Genomic DNA, 24,300 nt, shown 5'->3' with positions numbered 1-24,300 from the left:
GTATACGACTTGGTTGAAAAATTTGATGTGAAAATGTTCAATTTTTATCAATTTTTTGTTATTAAATTCATTTTTAATTTTTTTTTAAAAAAGAGTTATTTGACAGAATGGTTTCCGATTTTCAAATTTTTGGAGGAAAAGCATTGGCAAATTGTCTCCGCTTGGAAAATGATTTTTTTTTCTAATCGAATGTTAAGTACAAAAATTTATTTATTTATTAAGAAAACATTAACGTGAAAATCCTGATTCAGCAAATATTTGATTTTGATTAAGAACTTCAAAATGTTACAAAAAGACAAAAAAATTGTATGGTAAGCACCTTTGAAAAATTATACTTTATACAATAGGTAGGTAATGTAATTTTCAAAAATATTTTTATATTTTGGTACGGGTTCTTAATTTGAATTTCCCTCGCAACACAAACAAAAAGCTTCAAAAAAAAAAAAAAAAAAAAAAAAAAAAATGAAAAATAATCTGAATAAATTGAAATTGAAAAATATCCACGTACCATTTTTCAAATCACTCATAAAGATAATTGCTTTCAAGATATATCAAAAAATATATCCCATGAAACAATTAAGGTAATAATTTCCACGAGGCTAAAATTACGAATTTATTAGTTAAACCTCCAATTTAATTAAAATTCACCATCATATACTCTGACCTTTGATCATTAATAAATGTCGTATATGGCGTCTTTCAAACAACACCTCAGAGAATCCAATCCAAATACGAGGAACGAGCAAGGGTACAGCAGGAAAAGGGTTGACAAAATAAACAAAAAATATGACCACAAACACGCGTTTCGGTGATAAACAATATTTCAGAGCCCGGAATCGGCAATATTTAATCAAAATTTGATATTTTACGCACAACTAAAAAGGGGTGCAGGTTGCATGACTTGATTTCAGTAAAAGCTTATACTGGTTCTTGGTTTTTAATGTTTTTAAAGATAACATCTTATACCCAGCACCACACCCATTTACCGATTTCATAATTGCTCGCGTTTAAACCACGTTAGGTAGCTTTTTTGTTCACAGGCTGCAAAAAGTAAATAAATAAAATGTAAAATACAGGCACGATTTCGAACTGGCTAAATCGTATACTAGATATTGTAGTATTATTAAAAGAAATTATTGTAAGGTAATTATTTTCAAGATTATAGAAAAGCATGTATTAGGATTAGTTGGACAAGTAACGGGGTAGCGTGACTTGTAAGATTAATTTGGGCATTTGAAAACTTTGTTTGAGATTTTTTGTGTTTTTTTGGGGGGGGGGGGGGGGTGGGAGGAAAGAATTAAGATAGTAGAACTTTTAAATTGATTTAAAATTAATCACAAATGAATAGTGGGGTAAGATGGACCAATCGGCCTAAAAGTCGATTTTTTCAGATTTTTCAGCATACCCCTATAGACATAGTATTTTGAGTGAAAAAATATGATTTTAGAGCCCATTTACCACCATTACTACTCTTCAAGAGAGACGTGACCTTAAAATGTAGAATTTTCACACTTTAAACAGCAACCATGGGCATTTTTTTATCAATAGGTATTATAGGGAAGGACTTACCTAACCCAAGTATATTCAAAATTTGGTAGGTATGCTAGTTTTTTTTTAAAGACATGGTATTTCTTCAAAAGCAGACCATAAAACTTTTATTACCCCCCTCCCCTCCCCATATCTGGAGGTACCTAATTTAAGAGTTTGATCTTCGAAAAAAAAACATGAATTTGAAAACAGAAATTTTTTTCGGATTTACCCAAAGTATTTTTTCCAAGTTTCTCGAAAATGTTTTTAATTTAGTTATCTACTTCAATTAATAACGAAAATAATTACGTTTTGCTGAGCTCGTGAACATCTACCAAAAAACCACCTTTTTTAAGTTGGAAAATTCCGATTTTGAGGCAGAAGTGAAAATCGTTTTAATTTTCTAGTTGAATAAAAAATTTGAATCCTTTTTCGAAGGATTTCAAAAATAATGTTCGTTGCAATTATGAAAATTCACAAACTCGCAACCTGAGTAAAAACTACCTCAATTTTCAAAAATGTAAGAAAACAAATTGGTGCAAAATGTATATTTTTGAGACAAAAAAAGTCAGTTTAGGAGTCATATTAAAAGCAATCGTGATTTTCATGCAATAGTGCTATAGGAACTCTGTAACTTGAATGATATTTGAGGTAAGGAAACCAACTCTTTCGTAGCCCTGTTTAATTTTTCCATGCTTCTATCAAATTGAGAAAATAACTTTTATAATAAGTCTCTCCTCCAATAATGTGCAACATTGGGATTCGTTTTTAGATGAATCGAAACACAACTGAGTGTCAAATTATCTATTCTTTTAGAGAATATCGACTTTTCTGTACTTTTCCAGGCCATTTTTTCCAAGTTTTAAGGTCTTTAAATGACAAAGCATGGGAAAGGAGATATTTTTTCAAGGATAAATAAAAAACTATATTCAAATTACTCCCGATTTTTTAAAAATAAGGCGAAAAATTGAGAATCGAAATACCTGATGTCGTAATTATGTAGGATGAGAAAACTAACTAAACTAGGGTACAATTTTTCAAAATTGTATTTCTTGACCTTTTATTATATGTATAGATTTTTTCGTTCAAATGTCCTGTGCTTACCCCCCCCCCGTTCCCCGAGAAATAATACCTGCATAGTGTATTATTGTGAAACATTATTTTATACCTACGTTTACTTGAAAAATGCTGACTTATATTTTTTGAAAATAAATGTTTAAAAAAGCGATAAGAAGATTGAATTTGATGCCCAAGCGATTGGAATTTTTTTTTATTGGTAGCAGCATCAAAACAAGCGTTTGTTTTTGAAAAAATTTCCAGAACATGATCACTTACTCTTAAAACATTTTAGGATTAATTTCAAAGGTTTGATAACAAAATTTGATTTTCAAAATTTTTCTCAAACGTTAATTATTGAGGATGTTGTGATCGTATTATTTATTCAAAAATAAAAAAAAGAAGAGTCATTTTTTGAAAAGAGTTGAATAATTTGTAATTTGGTCACCACTGGTCTCAGGATAGTTAACTTACGTGTATTTATAATCCGTTATTTTCACAAATTTTGATCATTACCATTGTGAAAAGGTGCCCAGAAAACTGAACGATTGAAATTTTTGATTTGCTTTGAACTGAAGGTTGAACGAATCGTTTTGAGACAAAAACCTGCATGAAGGATCGAAGTTGCAGGGAATTAATCATTTCTCATTTTTCAATAGGTTTTTCGCTTCAAATTTTTTTTGAGATAAGTATACATATTTAATAAAATTTCATAACTTTGATAAACAATTGGAGCCGTCAATAAAACAATATAGCTTCAACATAAAAGTACATAGGTACCTATTATATGATACCTGGGTATCCATATCCAAATAAGAAAATACGAGCAATTTCAACCCCCCTCCCTCCCATCACTCAGAATTGCAAAGTAAATATTTCTACTAATAGAAAAAAACAAGGATGAAAAATCACTCTTGAGAATGTTTTCATGGTGAAAATATTGCGAGGTGCTAAAGCATAAAAACAATTATTCTTATCCAAAATTTTACTTTCTGAATTTTTGAAATATTGAAACTTTCTCTGATGGGTTAAGAGGCTCATGTTGAAATTTGAAATCATTTTTTTCATGTGTGGCTTCGCATCACGATATTTTTTTCAACTTATATTAGTAGGTATACCTATACTTATATACCCAGGTCTTTTTTTGTACTTCCTTCCTAAGGGGGACCCTATAAATTTGAAGTTGTAGGTCTCTAATTTTCACTACACCCCCCCCCCACTGTACTGTGAGAAAAAATCGAAGTAGGTACTTACCTACTTACCCAAATTATTTTTTTATTGTTTAAACAAATGAGGGGTTCCATGGAAAAGGGGCCTTAGTCATTTTTTTTTTTTACAATTTTGAATGTATTAAAAAAATGTTTAAAATCAATTTCACCATATTCAGTGCTGATATTGAGGCGTTCTTCCATGAAAAAAAAAACAAATTGGAAAATGTTTGCTTGTAGAAAAATTTTTCAAGTCCACTTGAACTTGTAAAAATCATTTTAAAAAAATTGACTAAGACCTCTTTTCCATGAAGCCCCTCAAATATTTTTGGAAATTAGGTAATAAAAAGTAATCTTTCGTTTTAATTCAAGTAAGTACAAGTTAGAGTATTAAGAGGTAGTAAAATGGACCACCAGTAGTTTCAGTGATATCCACTAGCGCAACCTGGTGAGAAATGACAGAAACTGGTGTTATTTGTACCTAATACTTCATTTTAGGTGACCATCACTCATTATTTCCGACTTTCGAAGTGATAAGGCAGTTTGTTTGAAATGTGTGAATTTCCCATTTTCAATAAAAAATTAAACATTTTGATTGGAATGCAGATTGTATTTTTTGTAATTAATTTTTTGGTGAACGATAACTTGAGTTAAGTAGTACATACTTTCAGCTTTATTTTCATCTATTGGACATATTTTTTTGGCTCGAGTTTTCATTATGAAATTCATCTGTAATGTATTTGTATCTGTCATACTTTGTGAGGTAGTAAAATGGACCACAACAATAATTCCTATTTTTTGATTAGATTTAGGCAATTGCGAAGTAATTTGATTCAATCTTCTTAAACTAGACATATTTACCTATCATTTAAGCCCTCGATGACCAAAAATGGCCAATTTGGTGAAAAGTAACCACAAAAATAAAAAAAGCTAAGGTGCTCTATTGTTCTACCATTTAAGTGTTTTCATGCGTTTTTTAAGGTGTTTTTTGCTGTGGTCCATTTTACTACCCCACAAAGTCAGACCCCCTTTTTTGATACCTTCGCCAAAATGAAAATTGCTCCACCTGTATATGTGACCGTCCGCGATAAAACCGACCATCCGTCGCAAAAAAATCGAAAATTTTTTTTCGCGAATTTTTGTTCCCTAAACCATTTGAGGCCTAAAAATAGGCGAAAAAACGTTTTCGATTTTTTGCGACGGATGGTCGGTTTTATCGCGGACGGTCACATATAAATTGTGAGGTAGTTTTAATAAATATTATTAAACTAGACACATGTATCTATCATTTAAGCCCTCGATGACCAAAATTGGTCAATTTGGTGAAGAGTAATCTCAAAAAAGGCTTAGGTGGTCCATTTTACTACCACTTACTCTACTTGAATGCTAAATTTTAGATTTAGATCAATTTCCAAATTTTCATCGTAATTATTCTGATCTCTTTTCCGCACTTTACTATTCTGATAATTCAAATTTTTTTGAAAAAGTTACCAAAATTTACTCATTTTTTCATTTTTTTCAAATTTCTTAAATTTTTTAGTTTTTATGGGAGTTTTTCGATATTTTGAAACTTTACTTTGGGGGAACTGCGCTGCGTCCCCCTGCGCTCCTCCACAAAAAAACCCTGCTTATACCTAAATTTGACTTTCCAAAAAATGAAAAATAAATCATAAAAATCAAAATGAAAATCATTAGAGGATCCTTCGTATTCAACTTTTACCATAATTAGTACTCCTATACAGATTTAGGGTGTCTATAGGACTTCTTTTACTAGCATTCAAACTACATACCTACCTACATTTTTAGACAATTTTTTACCCTTCCCGCAAACATTATCTAGGTACTTCAATTTCTTAAACTTTTTTTTCAGTTCGTTCAAATCAGTTCTTCTAAAATACTTGAATTTTTTATTTTTTTCCAAAATACCGACACCTGAGCCAGTGGCATAGCCAGGATTTTCTTAAGGAGGGGACGAAACTAGATTTTTAGGCATAGAACGATCATATTTAGAGGTAATTTTCTGAAAACCCTTTGTGATGTGTGATAATCTCATGAAAATGAAGTTGAAATTACTGCTCGAGCGAAACGAGAGAGAAAATGTCTCAAAATGGGTTCAAAACCAAAAAACATCCATTTTTGCATGTTTTATTTTAAATTTTCGCTCGTATGGGGGACAGAAATGGCCCCCTTAAAATTTAAAGTAGAATGCTTATAAGCTCTTTATCTACTGTAATTTTCAAGGGAAATTTATTTTTTGCAACAATCATTTTAGATGGAATTCAAAAAGTAGAGTAGATCTCATGGGTATAAAAAATCCGATTCCTCAAAGTTGCCCATCAATATATGTACGATTTAAACAGATAATTATTCGCTTCGATTCATTTTTAATTTTTACGATCTTGAAAAATTAAACACCTATAGAAAGTTAGAAATTCACGAAAATATTAATAGTCCATTAAGCATATCTGAATTTACTTAGAACCAATTAATAGGTAGATATACTCGTATACTATCATTGGAAAAGTAACATCGTTGCACTTTTTTAACAAGTCGTAAAATTTTGATAGTAAATTGGGCGCCGCTTAATAAGTTTTAGGCACCTATATTTCCCTCATTGGAGGATAGATGTTTTTTGGCATTTTAAAAATACACCACAAATTCAACATCAATCGTGATTTTATAGATACGTTGTTGTTTTTTTTTCGTTTTGTTTTTTAGTGCATGCGGTTCGATCGATCGCGTACAAAATTCAGCAATAAAATTCCTTATTTAACGACTTTCGATCTAATACAATAAAAAAATCGAAGATTCGGTAATACTCGATAGATACGATTGCTATTGCTATAGGATGAGAATAAAGTATCTAAAAATATTATGTAGATATCTTTTTTTTACAAAAAAAAAAAAAAACTGATAGATTTGATGTTATTTTGTGGATCATCATTAAAACATTTTCTCACATCGAAACATATTTGTATTAGTTTGAGTCTATAGGTAGTTACTCAAATGTGGATTCTTTAGCAAGGTATAGGTACTTAGTTCAAGACGTAAAAAATCTGATTTTAAAAATCTTTCGATTACTGATTTTTTATCCACATTTACTCAAACCACTCCTAAAATGGTTAAATTTTTTATTAGATAAGTGCATGATGTGCATTACGTTAAATTCACTTGCACGTTGCACAAATCGATCGACCGATCGTGACGACGATTTCTCTTTACAAAAATGAATTTTTTAGCTCACCAATCGTCGCATTTTACACAGATTTTAACGGACACTAACATGCCATTTATTTACACACAGATTAAAGTGTCATTTAAAACAACTACATCGTGGTGCAGTTATTATTAATCGTGTATCGTAATTCAACGCGTGCTCATATACTAATATAATAGTACTCGTACCTACTACTAAAAGTCATATACGCTGTTCTGCGACAAGATTTACAGACCACCCGGTACGAGGCTACGCGCATTTTTAATTTTTTTACCTCCTTTCCTCCTCGTCGTCGTTACAATTTCGACGCCAAATTCCAATAAAAAAAAGTTCGAGTTAATTAAGGCGCGCATTGGCGCCAAACAGATCAATCTACCAAAGAGGTTTTGTAAAAGTGTCAGGTCTCGAGCAGCATCACCGTTTTAATAGGTTTTATAAGATGAGCTACTTCCCAAGATAATGGATTGGATTAGATGGGTGAGCGATGAGGCGGGGTCGCGAGCTATGTTTTTCGAGTAGTGATTTTTTTTCTTACTTCTTACTCTTCGTACTCCTCTTCATGTTTACTATAGATTCTAGGGCCAGGGGTATCAATAAAATTCACATTATTTCACCAGATACGTACGTTACGTAGAAGAGTAGGTAAGAAAAATTTACGAGGATTGAGGCTTTACCGCAATGTACGTAGATATTTTTTTCTTGGTCAGCGATGTGGGTGTGGAACGATGGTGAATTCTTAACCAGAATTGGTCTGAATTGGAATTTATTTGAGGGTAGGCTGGGAAGTCGAAATGAGATTTGATACGGACTGAATTTTCTTTTCATGGGTGATAATGAACTGCTTTGCTTAGATAAATCAAACATGTGATATAAATAGATCATTTTGGAGAAAATTCTAATTTCGATAGTTCATTGACCTCGTTTTCATCTAATAGCCTACCTGTTCAATTTTACGTAAATTTGAATTCAGTGGAATTTTATGGTATTTGCATACGCACAAATTACTGATCATTAAAATCTACGTAGGTATAAATATTTCGAATAATATTAATATTTTCATAAACATCGGTACCTAACTACCTATCAATAATTCAATAATGATTGGGCGCTGAGCCAAAATAAAATATCTCTCTCTCTCTATATATATCTCTAAAAATCGTCCATTTATAAAGAAAATGACTCAAAACATCCTTTATAACTTGAAATCGATCCCCTTTTTTTATCCCTATTTCTCTCTCAAATCGATTGTAAGCACTTTTGGCCTAAAATTAGAGATAAACTTGACTCTTCAAAAAAAAAAAAAAAAAAAATGGTTGATTATTTCTGAACTCAACTCTTTTCAAAACTCTGTATCGAAAGATTCGAATGTTTATTATATTTTGTCTTTGTGCATCTGAGCCTATTCAAGCTGATAAAGTGAAGATGTGAAGACAGTTTTCACTGGAAGCTCAAGATCAGTTCGAAAGTGGTAACTGGTAACAATTGGTTTGACCGGGAAAGGGAGGGTCGACTTCTATTAGGTAGTAGAAAAACGCCTCTGTCAGATTCACATCTCAAGATTTTTTTAAAATATCAAAGAGTCTTGACAAAAATTTCAAAATAAAAAAGCAGAATTCTTGGCAGGACGTTTTTCAAACGCTTCATGATTTATTTAAAGGAGAGGGGTAGGAGGGGGGGGGTCTAACAGGATTTTTTTGGAAAAAATTACTACCTTTTTTCAACCCAATTCTCAGACAGCTCTCCATTCCCTCCTCATCCCACACATAAAAAAAATTAATAAAGTCAAATTTTTTACAGGAAAGTTTTCAAAAAAATTGAAATTGGAAGATAATTTACCAGCTAAAATGACGTCACATATTCCAACACTGTTGCCAATTCTATAAAAAATAAACTTTTTTTTCAATTTAAAAAAAATGATTTGAAGGTTTTTGTTGCGCGTTTGAATTTCATCACTTTTTCACTATTTTTTGACAAAGTTCACTACTTTCACTACCTGTTAGATACCCTGTCCAAATAAAATTTCTATTTTTTCAATGTCTCTAGACATTCTAAGATTTTTTCTTAAAAGGAGGGGGGGAGTCAAAAATGTTTTTATCACTTCAATTTTTGATCAGTGAGGAATTCTGCACAAATTTCGCAAGATTTTTTTTGGATGAGAGAAGAAGAGAGGTCGAATTTAACACCAAAATAACAATACTCGAACCATCCAATACATGTGCTCACAGAATCACAAGTATCAATTATTGTTCACTAAATAACCCAAGAGATAAATCTGAGAGGTTCGTTTAAAAAACCACCAATATCAAAAAATCAAATTGTGTTGGAGGGCAAAGTGACATTGTCGACGTTGTAGTTGCACTCCTATACAGGAGATAGCGTATATTTCCATCTATATTAGCCGGTTTCCAGCGTATATGATCGTTTATTTCAGGATCTTACAGGGAGAGTTGGCTAGTGAGTTTGTTGTTAACAGCTCTGATCGTTTCCTCCCTCTCGTCGATCTTTCTTGGATTTTCTCCTGTACCGCTAGCATGAAAATACCGTTTTCTCGTATTTTGTGAGCTAAATACTTTAGCTTTCTGTTTTTGATATCTTCTACCACGACTTTCCACTCCTCTCCTATTCTTGCTAATACTTCCTTGTTGGTAATGAAGTCCTTCCATGAGATCCGTAGTAGCCTTCAATAGCACCACATCTCGAAAGCTGATACTTTCTTCTCGCATTCTGCACTCATGGTCCATGTTTCACAGGAATACATACTTCAGATGAACAGTCCATACGTGGCATCGCATAATTCTCTTCCTCAGACCTATACCCCATCCCAATCTGTGATTTAATTTCTTTATGATCTCTACCATCATTGTTTACCAGCGCTCCAAAGTATCTGAATTGGTTTACATTTTCAATTTCTTGCGTTCCAATGTTGATTTTGACCTCTTTATCGTCTCCTTTTGTAAATCCCATCACCTTGGTCTTGTCTGCGTTTGTTTTCATTCTGTATTTCAATCCTGCGCTGTTAATTTGGTCGATCATCTTCTGCATCTGCGCTTCTGTCCCAGCAAGGATCACTTTATCATCTGCGTAGCTTATTTCGTTTATTCTCTTGCCATTGATCTTGAATCCCATTTGTTCGATTTTCGCTTCCCTCATTATTTACTCTGTGTACACGCTGAACAGCCTGGGTGAGAGGGGGCATCCTGGCCTCATACTTCTCTTTATTCCACATCAGGACCAGACCCATAGAACACGTGGTCTACCGAGATATCTCATTTTAACCCCCTGATTTTGGGCTCCTCAATTAATCAGCCAAATTTTTTTCTCCCCTTTTTTAAAGTGCAGGACAGTGAGCATAAAAATTCATTCAGAAATTTTTTAAGCGATCCGTTCTCCGAGTACTCAGATCCAATCTTGATGCTACTGCTTTGCTCCCAGTACAGGGTCCTGATTATTTGCAGGTCTTTGTCATCAATATTGTATTTTTTCAGAATCTCCAACATCTTCTCATGGTTGACACGATCAAATGCTTTCTCATAATTTCCCTATTTGCATTCAGTGCTCTTTGAATTGTCACTTTCAGCAGGACAATTGCATTCCTCATCCCTTTTTTCGCTACAAAGCCAATTGCGTTTCACTTAGATTTTCATCTATCTTCTTTTCAATTCTGGCATTTATGATGGAAAGTAGTAGCTTCAGTGCGTGGCTCATCAGTGAGATGGTCCTATATTCAGAGTTGTTCAACAAATTTGATAAACATTCAGAAAGTGCAAAAAATTCCATTAAAAAAAATTCCTGCATCAGAACTGTTGAAATAAATCCACAATGCCAAGCCATAAATTTGAAAAACGAGTAAGTATTTATTCTATAGAAAAATTGTCTGAAATTTCAGTTTCTATACAACCAAACTCCCCACTAGAAAATGACACGGCATTATAGGCTCCAAATTTTGGCAAAAGTTTCTTTACAAAATTGGATGAAAATTTTAAATTGCCTTCACTTTTGTGGAAATTGGTAATTGGTATCAAACTCATTGAGGTTCTAAATTTGGTAGCCAATAGCCTTCAAAAGACCTCGATGTCAAATTTTCCCCATAGTACTGATAGCTCAAGGCAGAGGGAGGGGTTGTTTCACCTCTCGCCCACTCCAGACAGAAAAATAATAGGGAAATTTGGTTGCCAATAGCCTTTGAAAGACCTTGATGTCAAATTTCCCCCAATAGTACTGATAGCTCAAGGCAGAGGGAGGGGTTCTTTCATCCCTCACTCCCCCCCCCAACCACAGACTGAAAAATAATAGGGAAATTTGGCTAAAGTAGAAAAAAAGTTGTGTAACCTGAGAAAATCAAAGAATTGCCAAAAACCATGGATTTTTACTTCATGAATTAGGTAGGTACCTACCTATAAAATTCATAAATTTTCAAAAGCTTTCGCCTTCTCTTTGCTCGAGCCAGGCCATTTTTCTTTTCCTTTCCCTGATCAAAATTTGAGAGAAGAAAAATTGACTCCTCGTATCAAAAATAATATTGTTTTATTTGAAATCCCACCCCCAAATCCAATGCATTCCAATCAAAACTGCCAGCAAATCCCAACTTCTGCTAAAATATCAAAGTTGGTTCTTTTTGAAAATCTGAAAGTTATGGCCTGGAAAAAAGTGAATAATTTCCTGAAATTCAAGAATGATGTCGTTTCACGTTTCGAATCATCAATTTTTTACTACTGTCACCCTTGCTTCGCTAGGGATAGATTATTATCCTTTCTTTTCTCTGACCAAAGTTGGAAAATAAAAAAAAAAAAACTATATTCTCACATCGAAAATGATGTTTTATTTTGAAAAATTAGGTATTTATTTTCAAAAGCTATTGTCAAAATTTTAAAATGTTGAAGCTATGAAAATCAACATTCTTGTATCAGTTGGATTACTCTTCAAATTATCAATTTTCTCAAAGCTTTTACCTCACCTCACTCGAACAGATTCAAGTTGTGTTGCACAGCAATTTTTCAAAAAATTTTCAAGAATGAAAAATTAAATCCAGAAATTTTTGTGAGTTTTCTCAAGCCTTCGCCCTCACTTCGTTTTGATAAAATTGAAAATTTTTCAAAAAATAATATTCTGTTTCTTTTTTCAAATTTTATTATATTTTCAAAGACCAAAATCCTAAAAAAAAACACGAAAAATAGGCAACAAAAAAAAACAGTGCGAATTTTGGATTTTGGATTTGAGTACCAACTTTACAATTGAACAATTCAAATTTTTTAAGATAATAGGAACATACTTAAAAGCATCGTTTTTTAAAATTTTATATTATTCAACATTTTTGTTTGCAACCCCCTCCCTCTTCAAAATTTGTTCGAACCACATCTGGCTAATTAGCTGAGGGTGGGATCTGGGGTTAAAAAGTTGGGAAAATGTAGCGAAAAAGTTGAGAAAATCTAACCCCCTTCCTACCCCCCCCCCCACTTGAATTTTCCAAAAATTACTTCAATTGATAAAAAAAATCCAATGATACCATTTCCATCACACTTTAAGGTGATGGGATTTATTTTTCATTTTTTTAGGGTGGTGGGGGGATTAAAATTATGCAATTAGACGGCTACAACTCCTGAGAACATTTCAACAGTGCTCTTCTACTAGGCTACTAGTTTTTTTTTTTTGGAAATGTCATATCGATTATTCTTTTCACACCTCTCTTCAGCAAGTGAACCGTAAAATGGATAAATAGGTAAGTCATTTGCACTTAAAAAAAGAGACAGAAAAAGTTGAACATTGCGATACAAACATCGACCCTCGTTTCACTATAAAAATATTAAATAAAATCTGCTACTGCCTATGTCTCATTTTAATCATATCTCAGTAGGACCTAATTCCGTATAATCTATACGAACCAAAACAAACAAAACAAATTAATCTGAAACCTATCAGCTTCTACATAAATATTATACTTCGTTGCCTACACCAAAAAAAAAAAAAAAAAAAAAACACCACGACAACCAACACAATACATAGCGAACAACTTTTTAACTCAGGCTATAGGTAGGTAAGTAAACTCAAAACTCGCTACAATAAATAATTCGATATAAGGATAGAATATTTTTAAAATCTTAATGGATCTGGTGGCTTACTAACTGGTTTATTTTAATTAATAATAAACGTCAAGATAACCGGCTTAATGTGTTACATTTTCGACAGATGGTATTACCTTTAATAAATATTATAAACAAAGCCCGATGCGGATAATTTTTCGTCAATTCTCCCGCCTCTCGCAGTCAACTATTCGACAATTATTGGCGATGGCGTGGCCAACCACCCTTATATGTTTGTATTTTCACCCTTTTTATTAATGGCACACTTTGGTTGCGTGATACACTCGTAGAAATGCGCATGTAAAAAGCCCATTCGTACTTGGAAGCTTTCGTGAGACTATGCTACAGAGTGGTGAAGAATACTACTATAACGCCATGTTGAGGAGAAGAAAATGCTCGACCCCCCCCCTCACTCCTCCCGTTATATTGGTAAAATTGAGTACAGTTTCAGAATCGTCCTCAGCTAGTATAGGTATACATATAAGACATGACAAACGAGTTAAAATAAAACTTATATATGAAAACAATGCGCGAGTAATAACATAGAAATCCTCTTAAGCATTTTATTCCATTTACCAGCAACCACGCCTGCGTATGCGGTTTTTTTGCTCACCTATGTATGAATTCGCGCGTGCAACTTGTAAAGTGCCATCTGTTAACGAAACCGAAACCGCAGCACGCAGCATATACTAGTAAGTAAGGTATTAAGAGGAAAGAAGAGAGAGAAAAAAAACGGAAATAAATGTTTTGATGCAACCGACATCACATCGCGACACAGGCACAAGCATTTAGCGCTAAAACGCCTACAGTGTTACCCTACATGTGTATTTCTATACACAAATTGACACATTAAATCAATAAGTCTATAAGGTATCCACCGACGAGATAATTCATTGAGCATAACATTGTATTGTTTCTGTATACCATACGATCATCGAAAAAAAACCTGAACCAGTTTGTGGCAGACGAGTTTTAAAACGTACCATATACGAGCCCACACTTCCAATGGGTAATTTATCGCGAGTACCTACTGTTATATCGATTGGCAAATTAATTTTATGCGTAAGCAATTTAGGGAATTGAAAATAATTTGGCTAATGGGTGAGTAAAGTATATTCAGAGATCTCACCACAATCTCAAATCCCCCCTCCCCCTACATTTCATGATCGACAAAAACCAGGACCTCAAGGAAATTCTTGGAAAAAAGAGATATTTTTAGCAATTTCTGCAAAAATAAATAAATAAATAAAATAACAGACATTTGGGTGGTTCTCAGAAGAAAAAATAGACCCTAGTTTTTGACAAAATAGCTAAAAATTGAAAAATGTTGTATAAAAGCAACAACAAGAGTGCAAAAAAATGACAAGGTTAGAAAAAAGTAGATTTTATTAGGTATTGGGAGGGGGGGGGGTGATGGGTACAAATTTTTTCAAAAAAGCAAGGTGGACAATTTTCGGAAAAATTTAAGACTTTTTGGAGTTCTCTCCAATAAATTAGCCCAAAAATTGTTACCATTTTAGCAAGAAGCATGCAAGATTTTGCGGCAATTATTGGCAAAAAAGAATTAATTTCGAATCACATAAAGATATACCCATATTTAAGCCAAATAAATTAACCCACACTGTGTCAATGAATATCTAGTTTTGAAAAAAAAAAATCTCTTTTCCCAAATTCAGTCCAAGGCTGATATACGAATCAATGTATATTTTTTATTTTTTGATGAATCACTGTTTAAACAAGCGCAAGCTTGTACTTTTAGAAAAACCTTTCCGAATTTTTTCTATTACCTTAAATTTTTTCTTATTTTGTTTTGTCTTTAATGTATCCGATAATCTGACCATCATTCTGAAACAAAAAACAAAAAATACATAGAATAATAAACTGTCGCAGTATGATAAAATTAAATCATACTTAACTTAGAACGCATTTATAAACAAAATTGAAAAGATCCCGGATTTCTTGAAGCCCCTACTTACAACAGATAAAATTACAATTCAAAAATCGTTCAAAAATTCAAAATTATAAACATCGATATACTTACTCGGTAGGTACCTACCTGCTGTACAAATGGACTTGAACGATTAGGATGCTGAGTGAAGTTGTTATTCGATCGATCCAATTTTGGAACTCCAAAACGATAGTAAAAAAAAAACAAAAAAGAAAGAAAGAAACACTTTTTAAACTCATCTTGAATTCGATAACTTTCGACCATGTAATAGAGCTATTGCTTCGTTCGATGCACTCGTTGGTCACTGATTGATCACTGATGCTTAATTTCAAAATTGCTCATTGGTGGTGAATTGGTGTCGACGATGCAAAAAACGATTCAGTACCTTCATTTTCAAAATTCCCACCTCCGACCCATCTTTTGGTCAATCTGTCACCTATAAATTAGTCTGCAGTTCGTCGCAGCAAAGTACGGAGGGGCAGGGATATATGTGATGAGCAGGTATGCCTTAATCACCTTGGTGGTTATTAATAGATACATTTTGTATACTGTGAAGTAACTGAAGTATGGTACGGTGAGAACTATCTTATGGCTACCTGGGTACCATCGCGGTGCTCGCCATAAGTCAATGACTTCACTCAGCATTGATATCTCAAGCTCGTCGGTACTAAATCAAATATGATGCAGATGCAAGATGCATACTACATATAACGATGTATAGGCAGAAGAGGACCCCCCCCCTGTTTAAGTAGATACCTACTGCATACTTATAATCAAAAATTTAATGAAACATCATTTTCCACATCCTTTGTTCTTCATGAATTTCTTCCCCTTAGATGACAATTTTTCACAAAAAAAAGTAAAAACGTATAAAACTAGTGAATTTTGTCAAAAAAAAAAACACAAAAAAAAACTGATGTTAATACCCAGATTAGGGTTTTAAACACATTTAAAACATGTTCGAAATGTCGAATTATGACAAATATGCTACGTTTCAAACAGAATTCTGTTACCAAAATAATTTTTTTTTGTTTTAAAGTAGATTTTTTAGAACTTTTTTTTAGGGGTTTCTATGTTTTTTATTTGTTTGTTTTTGTTTTCAAGAAATTTTATGATCTGTTTTTTATTTATTTTTTTTATTTTAGTGAAATTGTAGAAAAAATTCCTCTCAATTTTGATTACAAGACATTAGGCATGCGTTGCAAATAACTCAAATTTTTTTCACAGGATGTATAACAAAATTTCAAAATGAAAACGCAGGACTTTAGCAGGACATTTTTTTAATACTTGGTACAGCAACTACCTCTCTGTAGTTAAAGAAATTAACAAAGTGGTCAAAAAGACATACAACACCAAAATTCTTGGGAAATCGCTCAAAGTTCTTCTCACTGACGTCGATGACTTTAGAAATCTCACAAAGATTTACGACAACAACAAAATGAAATACCACACATACCTCTTACCTAAAGATCAGGAAGAAAGAATCTCTGTTGTTATCAAGGACATTCCTGTATCTATTGCTGAAGATGAACTCTTAACTGAACTTCGGAAAGACCTACCTGTTATCAAAATCTCCAGACTGTATAAAAAGAATCTCCCAATTCCAGTCTGTTCAATGCTCATCGAAAATAATGAACTTGGAAAGAAAGTCTTTGATATCTGTCATATTTTTCATGCAAAAGTTTGGTACCTTTGTTTTTTGTGTATAGTCTAAAAGGACTGACCCAAGTAATAAACCTCTCATCTCATCTCATCTCATCTCTTAATACTTGGGATTTCTTCAAAGGAGGGGGGAGGTGTGCGAGGCAAAATTTTATACCTATTCAAATTTTTCGCTTTTCTAATGTCTTCAACATCTCAAGATTTTTTCAAGCAAGCAGATGTCGAAAATATATAATTTCATCATTTCAATTTTTGATTTCATTTTCACCTTCAAGATTCTTGCTAATGGAACGAAATTTAATGAATAAAAAACTTTTTTCAATAGGTATATACCTAGGTACCTAATTTTTAAAAAATTAAAAAAAAATGTAAGGTAAAACGTCAAGTTTTCAAGTAAATAAAATTAATTAGGAGATAAATAAAATGACAATTTTTCCATTTGAAAGGTATATAATTTTGACAAAAATATTCATAACATACCTATTTAAAAATTTAAATTTCTTCTTCAAGTCTGGAATTTTTCAATTCAGAAAAGAGAAACAAACTGACCCTAAAGAAACTAGGACAAAACCTCTTGAGAGGTATAAAAAACGATGTTTCTTGTGTGATATCGATATCTTACTTATAAAAAGTTTGTTATTTTGCATCAAAATCTCAAAATCCAAATCAGATTTTATCTTGTTGAAAAGTTTAAAACTGAATAAAAAAGTAAATGGGCCCGAGTGAATAAGCGAAGGCAAAATTTCTCAAAAATTAGTATTTTGAGAGGCATAAAAAGTTTAGTTTTCTTGTACAATAAATGAAAAAGTTTATTATTTTTGCTTTAAAATTTTAAAATTAATTGAATGATGATTTTTTTTAAAAATGTTAACTCCAAAAAGAAAAGCATTCGAGCCAAAATTTTTCAAAAATTCATGTATTGAGAAGTTTACAAAAAGGTTTCTTTATGCAGGGGGGAGTTTGCTTTTCTGATTCAAACTTTGAACATTTCTTAAAATTAAACAATAAGTTTTTTATCCGGAGAAAAAAGCTCTCATAAGTGCGTAATTTAAGTTCTAAAAAATGGACAAATGAGTCCTTTTCTACGAAATTTTTTCAAAGTTGCGGGAAAAGGGGAAATAAATTAGATAATTTGAAGTCTGATTGAAAAAAAAAATCTTTTTCATGAAAAGTGCAAAAAGCAGGGACAACTACAGTACTTGCAGGACCGTAAGATCCCTTGTTTTACCACCTAAGTACCTACTAGATAAAAAAAGAGAATTAAGTTTGCAATATTTTCATTAGTTTATGGTAGTTGTACTAAGATCTACTTTTGAAACAGGGAGCCCTTCAATTCTCAATCAGACAATTTCAAAACCCAAGTTGGCCAATCTTTTGAGTAGAAGCTTTTGAGAATGTTTGGTTCTGATCGATTACATATGGTACCTACATAGGGTCTTTGAGTGTCTACAAAACCATTTGAAAAAATAACGTAGGTATTCAAATCAAAGTTATGGTATCAGCACAACTTTCAACTTACGATCTTCCCCTAAATATTAGATATAGGAATAGAAAGAAACAACCGACTGGACCAATCAAATAAAACACCTTCGGAAACTAAAAGGAAATAGGAAACACCAAACATAAAAAAATTAGTAAATTAACAAAAAAGTAGCCGGCTCGCGGCCGCATCCGTTTGAATGAAAAAAAAACACCACAGGACCACAGCACATAAAAGATGGTAAAAAAAGTCGTATTAGTCGTTTGCGGGAGTTGTTAAAGACAACGGAACGTATGTAAATTTGGTCCTAATTTGGTTTCGGCGCTACAACTCAATTAGGTATAAGGTGTTTTTTTCTCTCCACTTCTTTGATTTCAATAAATACGGATACTCGAATACGTCGTCGGCAACATTTAAGTTGTCGCCGGGTACGAGGAAACCGATTGGCAATTGCATTTACCCGAGCCACGAGCATAGCGACAAACACGAATGGCCATAGGCAATACAACCAAAACCCCGCCGCAACACAAAAACCCTTTCAGCTTGAAACACAACTTAATGGTTAAATGCTATCCATTAGTCTTGCAGTCTAGACTGCTAATATTTATTTATTGAATATATTGATTTTATATTAAACGCCGCGATTTCTTCGGTTTTAGAATAATCTGGCAGTCTGGTTTTCGCCTGCAGCGTGACCGAAGGAAGGTGTACACTGTACAGAGTACGCCGGGACGCTGCAGTGTACCTACCTATACTTACGTACTTAGTATTTCAATATTTTTCCGTTTGCCTCTTTTTTTCTCTTCTTTCTCTTTTCTTTTAATTTGATAACGTAGGTACTCTGTAGATAACGGTTTCAACATGAATTAAATAAATAGCACGCAGCGCGATTCGTATAGGTACTACCTATAGGTCTATGAGTAGAAGACTAGAGGTACTCTTCGCGATCGTTTTTTTTTTTCGCGTAAATATCTTCCATCTCTTCTTCTCTTTGGTAGGTTAAGGTATAAGGCACGATTAACCAATCCAATCGTTAAAGTCTATGTTGCCAATACGAATGCCATTGTAGTAGGTATCTTACCTACGTACTAGGATACTGTAAAAGCTTAGGAGTATGATTATTTATTCAAATATATTCTCAATCTCTTTGCTGCTTATCTATCGATTGAAACGTAAGTATTAAAAGCTCTGATTGGAGCATGAGTGTTCGCATTCGTAGCAATAGATACCCAATACCCATGTAGGTATATGTATAGTTGAACTGTATAAAGAAGGTTCCTTTTTATAAATGAATTATGTATCCTGTTTTATGGTCACGAATCCTGTTCAAGGACGTCTTACTCTTACTCGTCAATAAAATACACTTATTATACGATGGAACATGTACCGCGAGCTGATCACACCTCGTCGCAGTCGAGAATTTCAGGATTTCTTGAAATATCCCTGTTCCCAGAACTGGGAAATTAGTATAAATTATTCTGGGTATCTTACCTCTAAAAAAAAAAAAATTTGAGCAAAAATTTCGCCCCATGAACATCTTTCTGGCCCGGTATTTCTTTTGGCAAAATTTTGCCAAAAAATCTGTTTTCCAACTTTCAACAGTTTCAGTTTATACAAACAAGTAAAATTATTTTCGATTTTGGCCAAAAAAAGTAAGATTTTCTGATGTCAAACTTTGATAGAAGCTTGATTACAATTCTTATAAAAAAGGCAGATAGGTAATTAGGTAGAGGAGAAGGTACAATTATGGACCCAGGTACACATATGGACCCCCCATGGTTTAGTGTACAACCACTAGCGCTACGGTCATGCTGGGTACTAAAAATTATACTAGTAGTGTAGTATCGATGATCCATATTGTACTTATTTCAGATCCATGCAAACTTGGGTGTCTCTCATCAGCAATTGTTTTTTTTGCGCATTATTTTCTTGCCAATGGAAAATTTTACAAGTTTTTCATTCAGTAATTCTTCATCAACTTCTAATAAAGTTTGGAAAAAAAATTATTAGCGAAGTAAGTAGCTTACTATGTGTACTTTCAAAATATACTTTCATATGTCTGTACTTCAACTGATTTTCATAAACTGAGCCGATTTTTTGCATGGGTATAAATATGGACCCCTAAATTTTTTTACCTAATTCTGATTCAATATTTTTTTAGAATATCGAGAAAAGTGTTATTAACAAAGAAGACAAGTCCAAAGTGTCAAAATGGAACCATGATTTTTTAATTTTTCATAAACTTGGCCAATTTTTTGCATGGGTATAAATATGGACCCCTAAATTTTTTTTCATCTAATTTTGATTCAATGGCTTTTAGAATACCAAGAAAAGTGTTATTAATACTTAAAGAAGACAAGTCCAAAGCATCGAAAAACATCTTAAAATAAATTTTTGTTCAATTTTCTGAACTTTTTATTCATTTTTTGAGGGGGGTCCATATTTGTACCATTTTATGTCACATTTCTCCGTGAGTTTTCAACAAAAAAAATAATTTTTTTTACACAATATACTAGAGTCTTTGGCCTTTCGAATGGTATACTCGAAAACAAATTTTGATAATTTTTTCTACCCTTTAAAGCCAAAAAGCTAGAGGGGGTCCATATTTGTACTTTCTCCTCTACCTATCTAGTATCTACAGTTTTTACAAAAGAGTAGAGTTCTAGATTTTTTGTCATAATCTTGAGAAGAAAACTGAAAAGCAAAATTTTTCATATGTAATTTTGGTAAGCAACTGATTACTTTTTGAAAAATTTGGAGCAAAAAAGCATAGCAGACCTCAAAATCGAAGTAAAATTTCAGATTTTTTTATTTCTAACTGAAACAGTTGTTCAAATTCAAAATAATGTTCACGTTTCAACTTCTTTTATTACACTCTTTTTGCTTTAAAACAAGATTCATGGTATTACACTTACTCATCATCATCAAGTCGTATAACCGCTCGAGATGGTATCGCATACAAATCAACACGTACCCTTATGCCAAATTGGGTATTGGGCTAACATCCTTTATGTTGGTGTTGCCTCTATTGCGTTGATGACGTATCTCGTGGAGATTTATTTTTGACTTTTTGAGCTTCCACTAGTAGTTTCCCGCTTGCTTACTAGTGACATCTACTTACACAAGCACCTTGGAGCTAGCCAGGTAGTTTAGAGACCTTGAGCTCCTCACTTCCTCAGTGTTGACCTCTGTAGACGCTTGGACCAGTTTCATTTTTTTGAATCTGCTAACAGATGTCATGTGTGATCTGTTAGCTCGGCTGATAACTGGTAGTCCCCCAGTACTTGGCGTGTAATGTTAATAATTGAAAGTTCAAAAATTCAACAAAAAAAAGTGACTCAAATATTGACCCCCTAAAAAAACGTGTTAAAAATGAGTTTTAAAAAACACCCAAATCAAAGTCTGAAGGCATTAAAACAAATATTTATTACCTAATAAATACCTGAATATAAAGTACATATTTAGAACGTTTGAACGTTTTTTACAAATTATGAAAATTGGTCACTTACCAAAAAAAAAATACCCTAATATTTACCCCCTCAAAAGACGTGTTAAAATTTAAAAAAAAAGTCGTAGCAGTCTGCCGCTACGTAAGAGCCAAATTTTTGTACCAGAAACTTTCTAGGCTTTTCAAACACAATGGCAATGCTTGTCAATTAAACCATCAAATTAAATGGTGACACGATGAGTGTTTTTAAACATTAGGTAGGTATGTATTTACAGCTTCGCTGCAATGCTTTTTTCCTGTATGGGCTTTTCATCCCAAGATGTAAAATGTTCTTTTAGCATGTTTGCGAGAAGACTGGCCCTGAGGACGAAACCACTTTTTTGACCCTGTAGAGAGGTGAAATGGGGTTGGAAGGTTGAAACCTGCAAAAGGCACTTCGGGTACATCCTCTCATTATACTGTGAAAATTTGGACCCTCTAGATCAATTTGGAGGGGCTGCAGGTTTGGCTAAACGTCAAAAAACACTCACAAATCTACTTTTTTGACCCTGGAGAGAGGTCAAATGGAGTTGGAAGGTTGAAACCTGCAAAAAAGCAAGCAAGGGGCACCCTCTCATTGTATGCTGAAAATTTGGACCCCTAGATCAATTTTAGGGTTGAAGGGGTCAAAAGTTGGAGTCAAATGTGGTTTTTCCCATTTTACATAGGGTGGGGATGACTTAGGAAGCTGAAATTTGGATATGTTGTTTACAATGGCGATACTCGCCAATGGTATGAATTTGAACTATTTTCATCAATTTGGGGCCAAATTATGCTTCTCCAAAAAAATGACCTTTCTGTAATTTTCAATTTTGACCCTCCAAACTGCAGAGGTCAATTCTAGCTCCCAAGAAAACCCCATTCCCCAAGTTTGACTTAATTTGATCCATTGGAACAGGCTCCAGGTCATAAAACGTGAAAATCACCATTGGACTGAAACTTATAATATAAATAAATAAATAAATAAAATGACTAGCCTACCGCAAATAGCCCCATTTTTTACAAAAATTTGGCTGATGAGTGAAAAACACCAAAATCTAAGCCTGAAGACCCCAAAACAGATATTTATTACTTGACATATCAACATACAAGTACCTTAGAACATTTTACTGGAAACTTTGGCCCATTTCTTACAATTTTGGTTTATCTTTTGGCATGTCAGTAGCAAAAAACAGTCTTGAAATTTCCAAAACAATGTTAGGGGGGGGGGTCGAATTTAGGGCACTTCATAAAAGTACATAACTCTGACCAGAAATTTGAAAACTCACCATTGAAATAATCCAAAAAGTACATAATTAGCAATAGGTAATTATTCGTCCAAGTGTCAGCTTTAAATAAAAATGAACACGAAATTTACCCGCCAAAAACTATTTTCACAAGCTCACTTCAAACAAAATTTAAATGTTGACTTTCTGATTTTCGTTTTTTGCTTGTCATTTCTCACCATTTGGCTTTACAGAGGTGATTTTGGTCTCATTCGCTTTTTCTGTAAAAAAGGAATAAGGAGGCGAGTTGGAGGGGGGCCGATTTAGGGGAGGGGTCAATATTTGGTACCCTTACCCTTATTTTTTTGTGAAAAATTAAAAAATGAAAAAGAAAAGCCAGCGGGCGCGAGCAAAGCGATGGCAAAAGCTCTTGAAAATTAGTGTTTCAAGAAGTATAAGTGCTTCAAAATTTTAAAATTTAAATGACGATTTTTGAAAAAAAAAAAATCAAACTTGAAAAAGAAAAGCAAACGGGTTCGAATGAAGCGAGACCAACGCCAACAGCTTTCAAAAATTCATGTTGTGAGAAATTTAAAAAAAAAAAAAAAAAAAAACGTTCAATCAATTAAAAATTAGAATTTTTTTATGCAAGGTCCAGGAGTTTATCTATTTTTCTGATTTGAACTTTCAAAATTTTTAAAATTTGAACAACAAATTCTTTATTTGGAATAAGAAGAGCAAATAGCCTGAGCGAAGCGAGGGCAAAAGCTCTCAAAAATGGCTAATTCAAGTTCTAAAAAAGTCGACAAACGAGCCCTTTTTTATGATTTTTTTTCAAAATTACAGGAAAAGGAGAAATTAATGAAGTCTGTTTGAAAAAAATCAGCACTTTCCGATAAAAAGTGAAAAAAGCAGGACAACTGCAGGACTTGCAGGACTCATCGGCAAAAAGCAGAATTTTAGCACGACTTGCAAGGACCATTAGACACCTTGGAAAGGGTATTTCCAGGCAAGATAGGTGAAATGCCCATGTTCCCAGATTTGAAAAATTGCGATAATTATTGTTGGGTACCTCTAAAAAAATATTTCAAGCCAACTGTTTTTTGGGAGGAATGTATGGAGGAAAAATAATACTTGTACCTAGTACGTACCTTTATGAAAAATTAAGGCTTCGATTATCAATTTTTGTAGTCCATTTATCAAAATTTTTTAGAAATTTTACCGATTACTTACTTTTTCTTGAAAGCTTGTAATCAGTCAGACTTTTCCTTCGAACGGCATCGTTATCTACCACTTTCCAGAAATTATTACGTCAGTTCCTTTTCGAACACAATACTGTTGTTTGAATGTCAGTTCTTAAGAACTATTTTTTTGAAGAATACTCGTATTATGAAAAAATACGATTCAGTATGGGGTTGAGAAAATGTTACCAC

The 24,300-nt window shown here is 33.1% G+C and overlaps 1 protein-coding gene across 2 annotated transcripts in view; it reads left to right on the top strand.

Annotated features, from left to right (window-relative positions):
- LOC135840425 (GATA-binding factor A-like) overlaps positions 1-24,300 on the top strand; it is a 43,172-nt gene that overhangs the window by 462 nt on the left and 18,410 nt on the right. Inside the window, exon 2 of one of the 2 annotated variants that reach the window (XM_065356956.1) lies at positions 20,048-20,189. The exons of the other annotated variant lie outside the window; for it this stretch is intronic. The gene's annotated coding sequence lies outside the window, so the exon portion shown is untranslated. The remainder of the gene's footprint in view (positions 1-20,047; positions 20,190-24,300) is intronic. 2 annotated transcript variants of the gene reach the window in all.

This window comes from Planococcus citri, chromosome 3 (genome assembly GCF_950023065.1).
Source record: "Planococcus citri chromosome 3, ihPlaCitr1.1, whole genome shotgun sequence".
Classification (NCBI taxonomy): Eukaryota; Metazoa; Arthropoda; class Insecta; order Hemiptera; family Pseudococcidae; genus Planococcus; species Planococcus citri.
Note: the sequence above shows the minus strand (reverse complement) of the source record. Positions and strands in the feature narration are given on the sequence as shown.